The sequence below is a fragment of the Vigna umbellata genome, chromosome 11 (genome assembly GCF_029865625.1).
Source record: "Vigna umbellata cultivar VRB3 chromosome 11, Vumbellata_1.0, whole genome shotgun sequence".
In the NCBI taxonomy this organism is placed as follows: Eukaryota; Viridiplantae; Streptophyta; class Magnoliopsida; order Fabales; family Fabaceae; genus Vigna; species Vigna umbellata.
This window is the reverse complement of record NC_142175.1, coordinates 25,755,493-25,770,015: the sequence shown is the minus strand read 5'-3', so window position 1 is coordinate 25,770,015 and position 14,523 is coordinate 25,755,493.

The following is a 14,523-nucleotide window of genomic DNA, read 5'->3' as shown; positions in this document are numbered from 1 at the left end:
TAGTATGATAATGTAGAAGTAGAAGTCCAAAGTCTATCAAATGATTTTAGTGGACCATGTTCGAGTGAGACATTAGACAAAAACTTTAATGATAATGTAAGTTGGGAAAACGAGAGAGGTTTGTCAAATGATGTAGCAATTCGAAGAGTTGATTACTAAATCAAATAGGAATGAAGAGTTTAATGATAATAAGAATTATGAAAAATTTAAAAACTTTTGTAAGAAAAAATAATATATATATATATATATATATATATATATATATATATTTTATTCTAATATTTATTTAATTCAATTGTGATTAAATTAATTTAATTATTGATTATAATTTAAAAGATATATAAATATAAAACAAATATTAATTTTAACACTATTATTTTATTGGAAGTTGTGTGTTTATATGAAAAACTTATCAATAGTAATTTAGATCAATGTTTATAAAAAAATTATACAGAATTTCTCGAGCTTTATTGGAGTTAATTTTATATATTTATTATTTAATAGACTAGTTAATATATAAATAACACTAGTTGTGATTTCTCACTCACTTTTACTCTTTTCTTTTCATCTTTAACTCTCGTATCTCTTATTACCTTTTTTTTCTTTCGTACTTCTACTTTTCTTTACCCGTAAACCAAATTAAGGTTATTTTTAATGATCTTTTTAAAATTATATAAATATGTCTTAATAAAAATTATATTATTCAATTTTCTGGCATCATATTCGATGTCAAATTGCATTAAACAACTTATTAATGTTAGATTCATAAAGATATAGAATAAATAATGCTGAAATATTGGATTCCAATATTTATTTTCTATTGTATCACTTTTTTCATTAAACCCTCCTTCTAAATAAAAAAAAAGATCATAAAAAGGTATATAAAATAAACTTTCAAAATACAATATTTTAATTTATAACAACATGATGGCAAAATATAATCAACCAATGGAAATTTGGAAAATATTTCTTAGGACAAATGGACCCCAAAGCTTTTCTCACTTGAACATTAAACAGTTGAAGCATATCTAGAATAAGATAATCCCCACTCCTTATATAACATTCATATAATTTTAATTTTGTAACATTATATATTTTCATTACGTTGTTTTTAATCCCTACAATATTTATATCGAATATTTAAGTAACGCAACCTTATTTAAGAAAACACAACCTCATAGCTTATGATTTTATAAATAATTTAATAAGAACATCATGCTATTTCTATTTTTATGTTAAAAGAATTGTTATATCTTTGTCAGTTCACTCTTCTTAAGTATATTTAATAAGATTTATATTTAATTATTGTTTTATTTGATGAATTTATAAACTAATATCACTAATATAAAAGTATTTGATAAAACATAAAGATAATCTATTTTATGTTTTTCTAATTCAAACTATAAAAGATCATTCCATTTTTGTAACTTATTCAATATTTTTTTATTATTATATTTTAGAGTAATAGATCATGATAGATGTACAACTAGCATGTGTATTTGACTGAACGAGTATTTCGAAAATTGAGATTACACTATGTTAAAATTTTAATAGATGATTTTGTTTATATGAATGACGCGATATAGTGAATTGATTGAAGAAAACTTACATTGATTAATAATATATAATAATGTAATATGTTAAAAATTCATTTTTAATATAACATGTTAAAAGTCATAACATTTATACAAATAATAAAGTTGGTTTTAATTTGGAGAGGATAATATTGCACTATTTTGAAAATTTTGGGACTAAATTAAATTAAAAAGACATATACAAAGATTAAATTGAAATCAAGACAATGACATCTGTCACTGATACTAAATTAACACTAACATGTGACAAGAACCAATGCTACATGTCACACTAGGAACCTAGCATGTGGACAACACCAAAAATTTCAAAAAGATTAAAAAACCACGCATTGACACATGAAAGGTCATTACCATGGTTAGTATTTTTTAAAGGACTTATTTGTAATACTTTTTCAAAAGATAGGACATAATTGAAACAAAAAAAGTTTAATAAGGACTAACTTGAAACTTTCCAATCAAGGAAACTAAGCGAGTAATTAAGCCTTGATATAACCTTGATTACCGCTACATCATCTTCTATAGTGATAAAGGAACTTTGCCGATCATCATTGTTCTGCAACACATTTTATAAAAAGTTTATTTAGTATTTTGGTCATTGTATTCCTTTGAATTCAATTGTCCCCTATTTTTTATTTGGTTTCATTAAGTCTTTGTATTTGGTAAAGTGATCTAATTTGTTTTCTTTTTTCTTTAGATTGACGTTAAGGTCGTGCCTATACGTACCTCATAGTATTTTCAATTATTTTTTTTGTCATATGTCAAGTATTGTCATGCCATTTGGTAGTAGGCAATGGTATTGCACATGTCCGTAAAATGTCACATGATAGTGCCTTGAATTTTATTTAGTCCATATATCTTAAATATTAATAACTCAATTGAATCTTAAATTTTTTAAATGAAACCATATTGTCCCTCTCCAAAATGAGACCAAATTAATAATTAAGCTTACTTGCAATTAATATATACATGTTAAAATATGTTTTTTGAATTTATATATCAAACCATTCTATTTAAATATTTAAATTAATTTTTTACACTTTTAATATCAATAAAAAAAAGGGTTAAATATGTTTTTAGTCCCTAAAGTATCATGCGATTTTGGGTTTTGTCCCTCTTCCAAAGGTTTGTTAATTTTCATCCTCGTAGTTAGGAAACTCGTATTTTTAGTCCTTAAAATGTAACAACGTTAAATTTTTCTGAGGTGGCTAATAGTGTGCCACGTATGATGCGAGCTTTCATGAAAATTGTGTGCCACGTTTCTTGTTAAGGACTTCCTCCTCTCAATCTCTGTCTCCGATCGCCGGACCGCCTTCGATCGTTGAGTTGCCCCCTCTCCCTCCGTTTGCGACTGGTGGCAAACTGTCTCCTTCTGCACCAACCAAACCAGTGCCAACATTATCATAATCTCTATCAGATTCACATTTCAGATTTCAGATTCACAATGAGAAAAAAACACAAATTTCTAAATCCCCATCCTTTTGAACCAACGTTTTGCCTAATTTCAGACTCTTTTTTTTTCTTGATTGGAATCGTTTTTACTCTGAATTCTCTCTCACCCCTCTTGAAATTGAAAATATTTACCAAAATTCACATTATCTGGGAGTTAAAGATTTTGTCTTTGAACCACAATATTTGCCAATGATCACGTTGAACTTTGGTGATGAGGAGTTCGAGGAGCATGAGGAGGTGGAGGATCGCTCTAGTAACGAGGATTCACACAGAGATGACGAGGATCTGAGAAAGAGAAGGCGCGAGCTGCTTCGTCTTCAGATTAGGGATTTGGTGACGCACACGAGGGGCATAAATTTTGATGGGCCTGGAAGACGTTGGCGAAGTACGAGGCGTTGTTGCAAACTCTGGCGGAGACCGACGGCGGAGGTAGGAGAGGAGTGCCGCCGGCGTCGAAGTCGGCAGTGAAAGCCTTGCGGACGGTGAAGATTGCGTCGAAGAGTGAAACTGTGGTGTGCGTTGTATGTTTGTTTTTTATTTATCTTGAGATTATGGATATTCTTTATTTCGTCGAAGAAGAGATGTTGTTTAGGACTTGGGAGAGGGAAAGAGAGGAAGAGTGCTGAACAGAGCTTAAGGTAGCATCCATAAGTTTTTTTTTGTCACTGTTTAGTTCAGCTGATGCCTTGAAGATGAAACGTGGCACACAGTGGGCAAGTAAGGTGGCATCATACGTGGCACACCGTTAGCCACCTCATAGAAAATTTAACGCCGTTACATTTTAAGGACTAAAAATACGAGTTTCCTAATTAAGAGGATGAAAATGAATAAACCTTTCGAAGAGGGACGAAACTCAAAATCGCATGATACTTTAGGGACTGAAAACATATTTAACCCGGAAAAAAAATCCCTATTTTAAACTAATATTTTTTTAAAAAAATATTATAAATATAATATAAAATGACACTTGTAGTTTTTTAATTTCTATATTTGTCATATTAAATTCATAAATAAACTAACAAATATGTAAAATATATTAAGTTAAAAGCTATTAAATGTATTTATGACACTAAAATTATAAATAAGATAACAAAGAAACTAAAGGTTTTTTAAACCTTAAAACATGAACCATATATATATATATATATATATGATAAATTCTAAACCAAAAATCCTAAATATTAATCCTAAACATTACCGTATGATATTAACCTGACAGTTGAACATTAAACAGTTGGACAAATGGACCCCAAAGCTTTTCTCACTTGAACATCAAACAGTTGAAGCATGTCTAGAATAAGATAATCCCCACTCCTTATATAACATTCATATAATTTTAAATTTTGTAACATTATATACTTTCATTACGTTGTTTTTAATCCCTACAATATTAATATCGAATATTTAAGAAAACGCAACCTTATTTAAGAAAACACTGTTAAAAGAATTGTTATATCTTTGTCAATTCACACTTCTTACTTTGAGTATATTTAATAAGATTTATATTTAATTATTGTTTTATTTGATGAATTTATAAACTAATTTCACTAATATAAAAGTATTTGATAAAACATAACGATAATCTATTTTATGTTTTTCTAACTCAAACAGATAATTCCATTTTTGTAACTTATTCAATATTTTATTATTATTGTATTTTAGAATAATAGATCATGATAAATGTATGACTAGCATGTGTATTTGATTCAACAAGTATTTCAGAAATTGAGTTTACATCATGTTAAAATTTTAATAGATGATTTTGTTTATATGAATGACACGATACACTGCATTGAACAAACTTACATTGATTAATAATATATAATAATGTAATATGTTAAAAATTTATTTTTGATGTAACATGTTAAAAGTCATGACATTTATACAAATAATAATTTTGGTCTCAAGTTGGAGAGAGACAATATTGCATTATTTTGAAAAAGTTGGAACTAAATTAAATTAAAAAGATATATACAAAGACTAAATTGAAATCAAGACAATAACACTTGTCACTCATACTAACACTAATACATGACATTGTCTTGCCACATAACATTACTAATGCTACGTGTCACACCAGGAACCTGACATGCGAATAATAAAAACATTTCAAAAAAGAAAAATTAAAAAAAACCACTGATTGACACATGAAATGTCATTACCATGGTTAGTATTTTTTTAAGGACTTATTTGTGATACTTTTTCAAAAGATAAGACATAAATGAAACAAAAAAAGTTTAATAAGGACTAACTTGAAACTTTCCAATCAAGGAAACCAAGCGAGTAATTAAGCCTTGATATAACCTTGATTACCGCTACATCATCTTCTATAGTGATAAAGGAACTTTGCCAATCATTATTGTTCTCCAACACAGTTTTTATAAAAAATTTAATTAGTAATTTGGTTATTGTATTCCTTTCAATTCAATTATGTCCCCTATTTTTTATTTGGTTCCATTAAGTCTTCGTATTTGGTAAAGTGATCCAATTAGTTTTTTTTCTCTTTAGATTGACGATAAGGTCATACCTATACGTAGCTCATAGTATTTTCAATTTTTTTTGTCATATGTGAAGTCATTGTGTTACCATTTGGTAGTAGGCAATGATATTACACATGTCCATAAAATGTTACATGTCAATGTTAGTGTCCCGTTGATCATGTCTTGAATTTTATTTAGTCTATATATTTGAAATATTAATAACTCAATTGAATTTCAATTTTTTTTAAAATTGAAACCACATTGTGCTCTCCAAAATGAGACCAAATGAATAATTAAGCTTATATGCAATTAATATATACATGTTAAAACATGTTTTTTGAATTTATATATCAAACCATTCTATTTAAATATTTAAATTAATTTTTACACTTTTAATATCAATAAAAAAATCCCTATTTTAAACAAATATTTTTTTAAAAAATATTAAAAATATAAACATAAAATGACAGTTGTAGTTTTTTAATTTTTATATTTGTCATATTAAATTTATAAATAAACTAACAAATATGTAAAATATATTAAGTTAAAAGTTATAAATATATTTATGACATTAAAATTATAAATAAGCTAACAAAGAAACTAAAGATTTTTTAAACCTTAAAACATGAACCATATATCCTATCTCCTAAACCATAAATCCTAAATATTACCATGTGACATTAATTCTGACATAAAACACTATTATTACAACTATCAGGTGACATGACAAAAACCTGACATATGATATAAAAAATGAATAAAATAGAAAATAATGTAAACAAACAGGTGACATGACTATACAATATAATGAAAAAGATTTAATTGAATTATTTTTACAAATATAAAAGACTTAATTGAATCAAATAAAAATTAAAATATAATTAAACCATTTAAACGCATACTAAATTACTAATTAAATTTTATGGAAACAATGAAGGTTATTTTTTACATTAATTGTAATATCAATAATATTTTCTTTAACGTGTAAACAAAATGACAAAATATAATAATAGTCAACATAAATGAAATGAAACTAAATTGGGAAATAATATTTTTTTATGACTTGATACACAAGAAAATTTTAATAAAGACTTGATTGAAAATAAACTTAATTAAACCAAAATTTAAAATAACTTAACTATTTTCAAACAAATTTAATATTTTTTACATCTAACAGCTGGTTTAACGTATGCTACATTAAATATAAATTGAAAACTGAGTTATGAGCTATCAGTTAGATTAGGAAACTATTAATGTATTTCTCTTTCTACAATAATGAATTTATATAAGAGATTGTCAAACGTTTTATGCTTATAATTAGTTTCATAATTTTCTATCTCAAAAATAAATTATTCCAATCCTTTAATTAATAAATTTGTCTCTAAAAAATGTTTAACTCTTATTTTTGTCCTCCCCATCTCATTCAATTTAGTATAAATACCTTCCTCTCCTTGTGCTAATTTTCATTCTCAATTACAATAACTTTCACTCATATCCTCACTCTTTGCAATTTCTCTCAATATTTTGAACAAAACTTGTTGCAATTTCAATTCTTCCTATTTTTTCTTATATCTAGAAGACAGATTTTGGTTTATTACCATCTTCCTTTTTCTTTCCAAGTTTTTTTTACCCTTTCCCCAAATAAGGCTTATATTTCATTTTATTCTTCAAATTAGGATTCTTCTCCCTTTCATGGTCCTCTTGGACAACTTCAGTGCATAAAAGATACAATTTTTTTACTCTCCAAAGTTTAGACTTCACATAAATTTATCACTTTTGATAGAAGAAGTGCATTGAGTGGTGGAATTCATAAACAAATTAGGAATACACTGAGTTTTTATATTATGTTCTTTTTCATCTCTCAAGCAAATTTTTACAGGTTTCTGATTTTTCATATTTATTGACCACTGATTTTTCATTTCTACATGTTTTGGTTTATGTTAAACTCTCTTGCATTATCATTTTTCATTATTATTATTATTATTATTATTATTATTGTTATTATTATTATTTATTATTATTTATTATTATTATTATTTATTATTTACTATTTATTATTATTACTGTTATTTATCTCAGTTTGAGTATTGTATTTTGTATTTCTGATTAATTTTCTTGTCTTAAATTCTAGTGTTATAATGTGTGTAATTTTACTAAAAATAGTGGATACTTTACCTTTTTATTTAATTGAGTAATAATAAGGTGATATATTTTTACATTTATTTATACACAATATAAAAATAAAATAGTCCTAAAAGATGAATTTTTATATTTTTTCAAAAAGTAAAAAAAAAATAGTATAAATGAATGTAAAAGGTTTATATATGTGAAAGTATTATTTTTCTTTCTAATTTAATGTTTTTCTTTCTAATTTAATGCAGCAAAATGCTAATTTATCATTTGAAACTGGTATCTACCTCACTTTTAATATATTTTTATTTTATTTATTATAATTATCAAAGCATTTTTTCTTGAGTAATAATGTTTATTTTTTTATGATTGTGCAATTTATTTCTCAAGCAAAACACTTTCTAAGGTATTTGCAGATTATTAAGTGGCCTTTATTTCTTACACAGTATGTAACCAAACTGTTCTTTTTGCATTACCATTCTTTCAAAATCTACAGTTTCAGGTTTCTTTTTACAGTAACAGTTTCAACAAGATCTGAAGCCTTTTGATTTTGAAACTCTTCGAGCCCAAATAGTGAGGAGCCAGTAACCGAGCTGTCTGCTGTTTCTTCCTACAATGACCATGTTTTGCCCATTTTTTCAAAATATGCAAATTCTTTTCGGAAGGGCGAGTTTAAAGAAATTAAAAAAAAAAATAATATTGGAGTAAATTACCATTATAAAAAAATTACATATTTATAAATTTAAATTGGAAGGGCAAGACCGATATTGAGTGAGTGAGTAATGGTCAGTGCAGGGTAGGAATAGCAGCCAACTCAGTTACTGTCTCCTCATTATTTTGTTTCGAACAGTTTCAACGTTAAAAAGTTGTACGTCTGTTGCTGTTGTTTCTGCTAAAGAAAAACCAAAAGAGTGGATTTTTGAAAGGAAGAATCATGCAAAAAGAAAACCCATTTGGTTACACACTGTACTAAGGTCATATAAATTTGTGACATAGGTACCTTGAAGAGGGTTTTTCCATAATATCAAATTGCACAAACATAAAAATTTGATCTGCTCTTAGTTTTTTTGAATGATGATTCTGTTCATCATGAGATTGGAAGGAAATGAATAATTAATGGCTTCAGAGAATTGTGACATAGGCTGCAGTCCAAGATTCAGAGACAAGATTTCTCGAGATGATAAGGAAGTTCCCAACACAGAAGGTTTTACAAACGGTGACGAAGAGGAAAAAGCTAAACTAATGATGAGAAACATTTATCTTTATCAAAGAGGAGATTATTTAGTTCTGAGATAATTTCAGGCTTTTGGAAAGTGTTGTATTTTATATTTCAACTTTTATAATGTAAATTGTCTTATTTCCCCCACACACCTACCATTCCTTTCTTTCCAGCGTAGCAACTTTATGTTTTGACTTCACATCAAAAGTATCTCCTAGTAATCAAATGAAACAAAACATGCACAGGACTTGGCAGGACGTTATACAGACATCAGGCTTGAATTAAGGAAAAATGGTTTCTTCTTTTTAGAAACGTCCAAACATAGGGGCTGTAGCTTCAAGGATAAAACCTTGAATTCCTCCTTAATGAAACTCAAGGAAAATATTAAGGGAACCAGAAGAGAAAACGTGAGGTTGGAGATGGTTGGACGAATTCTGGGAGATCTGGACAAGTAGGAGCCACCATGGAATGTTTAGATGAGTTGGAGCTGGAGTTGAGGTAGGGGAGCTAACCTTTGTCTGGATTGTATGTATACCTTGAAATAATTTATCTGTAATACGTCTTCTGATCATATAGTTGATGAATGTTGAGTTCGATGCTTGACTTATGTTTCTGTCTTGCCTCTTGACTTTGTGAATGCGAATTAGATGATGTTGATGCATGTATTGATGATCTGAGATTGTGAAAGAAGAGAGATCTTGATTCTCAATATGTTGTATGCTGCAAGTTTCCTCTGTAATTGTTGTGTTGTTTCACGGCTAGTTCCCAAGAGAAGTGAAGGAAATGGTCTTCCTTGTGTTTTATTTCTTGTAGACGTGCAGAATCATTTTACTGCTGCCAGGAATTCCTTTTGATCGTACATACATGATGGAACCATTATGTCTAAATTTAAGTTGAATAGAAACTTTTTATATTCCATTGTGTACGTTTTCTGCCTTAAGTAAACATGGACTGCAGTAATCATTTTCTAATAGTATTATAAGACAAGCATAGGTGGAGTACTATTTTCCTTAGTGCGGTCAAAATAGGCCGAGAGTAAGGATTTAAACTGAGTTAGATTTAAAAAAAATATATAATATTTTTATACGCATTATTTTTAACTCGGTTCACTAAGAATTCGACTTAATCCGAATTGAATTCATGAGTCGGGTTGCCTCACCAATCCATTAATTTAATTTAATTATTTATTATTTTGTGTTTCAATATTATTAGTGAGCATTTTTTTATTATATTGTAGATGAGATAAAAAAAAGATGTTTCAAGAGGAAAAAATCTTATAGATTTATCCATTTAAGACTCTAATATTATAGATGGACAAGTGATACAAAAATTATATCAAAAACTTATTTATTGGTTTTTTGTGTTTGTTTTTAGATTACGCTTGGATTATATGATTTTTTTATTTATTTTGAATTGTATTTAGAATTAGAGTGAAATTTATTTAGATTTGAACTAAAAAAATTATAATTTTTTTTATTTTAAAAAACTTATAATTAAGTGAGCTAGTGAACCAACTCGTTTAACCCACTAAATCTATGGTGGGTCGAGTCGAGTTCGAATTTTTTCAGCTTGCTAAGTGAGTCGGGTTAGGTTGACTCACTAAGTGACCAACCCGTGGTGAATCGGGCCGGGTCAAACCGAGTTGTCCATTTTGACAGCTTCTCTGACATGATTCCTCTTTGGCATACCTTGATTAGTTGTAACCGTAAAGGTTTATCTTTGATCAAAATTCTTGACATGTTGATGTGCAAACCCACTTTAAGGCCGTATGTCTTCTATGTGTAGAGTCCTTGTTGCTACCATGTCTCCCTTCTTCTAGATTACGTTTCGAGAGTGCTAAGCCTTGTCTTGGTATGATTTAGTTCTGAAATCTAATTAACATCTTTGAGTAAACCGTGAAAATATTTATATGAATAAGATCAAGTTGATGTTAAAAAGTGAAAAATGGTAGAAAGAAAAATGAATCAAGGTTGTGTCGTTAGAGTAAATAATAAGAGTGAATTTATAAGTAAAGTTTGTGAGAATTGGTGTAAGATTTGATTGATGTGAGAGATTTAAAAAATTTGTTTAATTGGTAGAAATTAAAGATTACCAAAATACCCCTAATTATTAAAATAATATAAAATGATATTTGTTAATGTTATATTTAATTGTAAAAATGTTTATAAAGAGTAAAAAATTAAAAATAATTATTAAAATTAGTTTTTAAAAGTAAAAAAATTATAATTTTTGTTACCTTTCGCAATGAGTAAATCCGAGATTTGTATGTGTTTACATCAATATTATTTAACTTAACATCATGTTACTATCTCAGTAACCAAATATCAAATAAGAAAACTATATCCTCTTGTATAGTTATATATCAAAAAGATTTTGTTTTAACAATATCTAAAAAGCATCATGTCAAAATCACTTTTTAAATAAATAATTTAAAATATAATTAAATCACCGAAACCACTTCTAATCAAAATCAATTGTACAGACTAGAACTTATCCAAACCAACAATGTTCTTCATTGAAATCATAATTAGGAATTTTTCACTGCATCTGTATCCAGTATACTAACACGGGCAAAGATTTTCTCCCAAAAGAAAACTCTAGTAGTATTAGAATCATGAAACGTACTAAAAATAAGTGGTCATTGAAGTCTTCTTCAAGAGTTGGGTCCCCATTTCCCTATCAGCTTCGTCTTCATCATCATCCACCATGGGATGCTCGCTGGATCCTTCCAACCTCCACCATCATCAAAATCGCATCAGCCTGCAACATGCATCAGCCATGCACGAGGGAGGAAGAATGTTGGGGAACCGATTAGTGCACACGCATTCTTCAAAGCTAGAACTGAATACAAGAACGTGGAACCCAATACATTCTTCTCTACAATTTCTTGAAGGAGTGGAACCGGATACTCGTGATGGAACCGAATACAACTCCATCTTCATTTTCTTCTTACCATTGGAATTGGTTACCAGATTTGTGGAACCGAATACACGCCCATGAACCACCTCTTCTTCAAGTGTCACTCCTTCACTAAACTTCATCTTCATCCATCAAGCTGTCCTCAACATCAAGCTGCAATCAACCCCGTTCTTCGTCTTGAATGGTTGTGCCAATGGCAGAGAATCTCGCTAGCTAGGGCTACAAGCGCTGCACACCGAAACTGCGAAGTTAACAAAATTATGAGGGCACACACGTAATTTGCAAAGAAATCAGCGCAAATCTCCTCGTTTCAGCGAGATGAAAAAAATAGCCCCATCTCGCAAATCACTGCATTTCACCGCTCGCAAATCCGCACAAATGAACACCTTCTCACTCTCAATTCATTGCTCGCATTCACCTCTGAATAGTAAAATCTGTTCAAGCGAACACTACATAAAAGAGCAAATGACTTTATGTATGTGAATTGGAAGTTAAATGATTAAGTAAATTGATGGACTAAATATTAGTGGAAAGACCATCATACCCTTACTTTGTTGTTTCTCTTCCACATATTATTAAAGTGTTTTAAAGGGTCTCATTAATTAGTTAACAATATACATGAAATATTTTATTACAGTTAATTAAATATTGTGTTAGCTATAATTTAGGTATTATTATAATTTATGTAGATTTATGGAATTATCATTCCTTTAATAGATAAAGAATTATAAGATCTTGTATGTATATGGTACATTACTATTTGAAAGAATACATCAGAATTATTCTTTAAATCTTTTTATATGATATCAGAGCAAAACACTACACCCTCCACAATATAGAAATTGGTGCTTCTTTATTTTATTGAATATTTCTGATGTCTCCTTTCTATAAAAAAAACAATTAGAGAAACATGATTATGAGACTTTGGCTGCTTTTAAGGGTTATATTTCTATTGCTACCAGATTTGTGACCAAGACATGAATATCTAACTTTTAATCTAACTCCACCAGGCATGACAAATTCAATTGGAATGAAGGTTTGCAATTTAAAGAAGACTCTATATGGATTAAAACAATATCCTAGAACATGGTTTGGAAGGTTTACTAAGTCTATGAAGGCTTTTGGCTATAGATAACTTTGATTACACCTTATTTTTCCCAGTTTGATCCGCGACTTATTAGAATCTCCAATTGAGTTCTTAAAAGTGCTAATTTGAGTCAATTGAATCCCTGCCGTTAAATTTAGTTAACGGGGTTAAGTTTTTGTACAAGTGGGAGGTTGATGTGTAATTTTTTGAAACGTGACATGTTGATGTCAGAGTAATGTGCTTGTGAACCTCTCTGATTGTTTTTTCCAATTTTTCATATAGTCACTAGAGATCATCACGCTCCATCACCTCCTTCATAGTGCTAGCGATGCTCGTCTCCCCACCACCAACGCAAACCCTCACGCCACCGTAAGAAGAAGCCGTCGCGAGTTTCGTCAGAGTCACTGTGAAATCTCGAAACTTGTAGCGCAAAAGCTCCAAAATCACAGCGTCACCATGAGCAACACCGCGAAACGAAGCTCCTCGCTTCATCTTCTTTATCGCGAAACACTTCCTCGCAACCTGCAAAACCTGAAACACAGAAAGCCCCAAATCTCTTCGCACCAGAAACCCTAAATTGCGACTTCACTCATCTCCCAAATTGAATCCCAATACTTTAAATCCCAAATTCCTCTTAGATTTTTAATCTCAAATTGAATCCCAAATTCAGTTTTATTGAACCCTAAATCCCTTTTCAGAAATCCATATTTTTTCTCAACTTGAAAAAGAGCCTAGTCATGTTTTCTCAGTGCCAACCACAACTTCGAGCACGAGTGGCTCGTAATCAGCAGATTTGTAGTTTTTGGCATTGTGATATAAGCGGGAGTTACTGTGAGCAACACCCGTGGTTGTTTGGAGAAGATGAAGAATTGGACACGAAGAGACCATTTAGATTAGAATCGATTTTTTTTTCAAGTTGAGAAAAAATATGTTTTTGGCCTCTCTAAAAACTTTAGTTTCAGTCCTATAATTTTTTTTCAAAAATTCATATTATTATAATTTTACAAGTTGCCAAATTCCACGTTTCAACTCTCACCATGCCACGTGTTCAAAACTTGACACATCACCCTCCCATTTGTGCAAAAACTTAACCACGTTAACTAAATTTAACGGCAGTGGCTTAATTGACTCAAATTAGCACTTTTAAGGACTCAATTGGGGATTCTAATAAGTCGGAGATCAAACTAGGAAAAACCCACATAAATAGGGACAACTAAAGGGTTTAAACCTTTTTTAAAAGAGAAAAAGGAAAAATTACAGTTTTGATTATATATGTAGATTATTATATATGTAGATGACAGATTCTTACATGAAATGATCAAGATGAGATTTTTAGTTTACAATAATACCTTGTATTTGAATTTTAAGATAAAACAACTTGGAAACCTCAAATATTTTTTGGATATTGAAGTAGCTAGATCAAAACATATCCAAAAAAATATATTATTGACTTACTATCGGAAACTTGACTGCTTAAAAGAGTAAACCATTTGATATACCAATTGAACAAAATCACAAACTCTTTTAATATTCAAATTCAACAACCATAATACCAAATACTAGTAGGAAAATTAATTAATTTATCCTATACACATTCATATATTACTAATTATGCCAGTGTGAATGTTGTTAATCAATTACGAA